We start from the raw sequence: 2,097 nt of genomic DNA on the forward strand, positions 1-2,097 counted from the left end.
TTACATCTGACTTCAGGATTTCTGCATATACCCTGGCTTTAGCTATTGTGCGTATGACAATAAAGCATTTGAATCCTACGACCATTATGATGTTTGAAAGGGTGAAAATGTTGCAAACTGATCATAATGTCACTTTACAGTCTTAGAGAAACCTACCTTTTAGGGATTTTGGGTTGGTATTATGGGAAATACAGTGAAGAAACACGTTCATCAAAGTTTCTATCGACTCATAATTGAGCTTTGTGGGAATAAAGATCTCAAAATGTCTTTAAAAGTAAGACATTTTCTTTACTTTTTGCTATTCATTACAAGAAAATAAAGACTCTCCGAAATAGTAAAATCTCCTGTTGTCGCCAAAGGATCATATGTTTTAATTAAATGTAAAACTAAGTATTTTGTAAGCTGCAGATTTGTTCTAAACAACCGAAAGATCATGCGACAACGGGCGATTAAATGACTGTTTCTTCAGACCTAAATGAGTATCATGGCCACTATGATGTTTTTAATGGGTCCTAGTGTTTCAAATCAATCAAAAGGTAACTTTACAGTCGTGATAAACTCACTTTCTAGGCATAGTGTGTTCATATTATGGGGTAGAATATGTTCAGAAAAGTTTCTGGACTCATCATTGAGAATCATTGGAGTAAAAGTATTTATACTTTCTTTAATAGTGAGATATTTTCATGTTCGTCTTTTTTTCATATTTAACCCAACTAAAGACTGTCTCTGGACTGCAGAGCCTCGTTTGCTACACTGAAGAGGTTCTGGTGTGTGTGAGTTGGTTCTGGTGTGTGTGAGTGGGTTCTGGTGTGTGTGAGTGGGTACAATCTCCTGTTGAAGCCAAAGGTATGGAGGCATGAATGACATGTGTTGGCCCCTCCTCTCCTGCTCTGTGCTGCGCTGCTGAGTTTCAAGCGCAACAACCCGGAGAGCGCAGCAGCGACTTCACCGCTGCAACTTTGGTGAGTTGGATAAGCTCTCATTTTATCAAAGAAATCACCTACAAACACATTTGTTTCCTGTGGTGGTTGTGTTTTAATGCGTGGGGACGTCAGTTTGTGTGTGTAAACGCTGGTTGTGTTTGTCGGTGGGACTACTTTATCTCTCTCTTTCTGTCTCCGGGTAGATGACAGGGTTTTTTGGAGCAGTCGATGAGCGCGTTTGAAGTACCTTGCTGGTGAAGACAAGGGGATCGAGTACCTGTGATTTACACCATCTACTCACCAAAATGAAACTCCTGTAAGCCATTTTCCTCTCTAAAATCACGCTGCAACTTTTTTATTTTAAAGTTATCGGCTTTGCCACGGCGTTTGTCGCGGCTGAAAGCGAGCTCCGGCTCACTTAACCTGCCAAATACACACTTGGAAACACACATTAACTTAAAATGTTTATTTCCCTGGCAGGATTTGTATGATAGCAGTCGCCTTGGCGGTGGGATCTGCGCACGGAGTAAGTCCCTTTTGCTTATTATTACTGTCCTTCAGGTGAAGTGGCTCTCAGCTCCACCGTTCATTTAGAGCACAGATGCAACAGATAAACGATGGAGTTTTTGCATTCAAACTGCTGCACAAAATACTTTTCCTGAACCTGTTGCATGTAAATGTCTCAACCGAGCTTATTTGGCACGTTTTAAAAACGTTTTAACATCATCATTTTCAAAGCTGGTTGCATAAATGATACGTTTACATGTTTACAAAGTGACTATCCATATGCACTTGGCAGAAGTGTCCCTACATGCATCACGCTGTGGGTGTCTTCAGTCTGGCATGAAGAGACACATTTCTGAATATTTTTCATATTACACATCTTTAAGGACACTTCAGTGAGTGTTTGCAGTACTTTTATTGTCTTATAAGGACCTATTTTACTCCAAGTGAGTTCTGTGTTGCACCATGTGTGCACTTACAGCTTTGGTGTAAAGATTGCACTTTTAAGTAGCCCGAGGGACAGAAAAAAGCAGCTCATATTTGAGTTGGCCCGCTCAGTGATTTGCAATTCAAGCCCCGCCCCCCTGATGAATATTTAAATGAAGGAGGTTCTTAGGGCAACGTGCCTTTTTCTAAGCCACACCTTTGCAAGACTTTCAGAGTAATCTGC

At 40.7% G+C, this 2,097-nt stretch overlaps 1 long non-coding RNA gene across 1 annotated transcript; it reads left to right on the forward strand.

Moving 5' to 3' along the window:
• The first annotated feature begins 859 nt into the window (after positions 1–859).
• Positions 860–1,450, forward strand: LOC104966632 (uncharacterized). The gene is made up of 3 exons (XR_800655.1): positions 860–962; positions 1,127–1,239; positions 1,404–1,450. It is a non-coding gene; the product is annotated as an uncharacterized lncRNA (long non-coding RNA).
• The last annotated feature ends 647 nt before the right edge of the window (positions 1,451–2,097 follow it).

The sequence above is a fragment of the Notothenia coriiceps genome, unplaced genomic scaffold (assembly GCF_000735185.1).
Source record: "Notothenia coriiceps isolate Sejong01 unplaced genomic scaffold, NC01 NC01_scaffold00037250, whole genome shotgun sequence".
Taxonomy (NCBI): domain Eukaryota; kingdom Metazoa; phylum Chordata; class Actinopteri; order Perciformes; family Nototheniidae; genus Notothenia; species Notothenia coriiceps.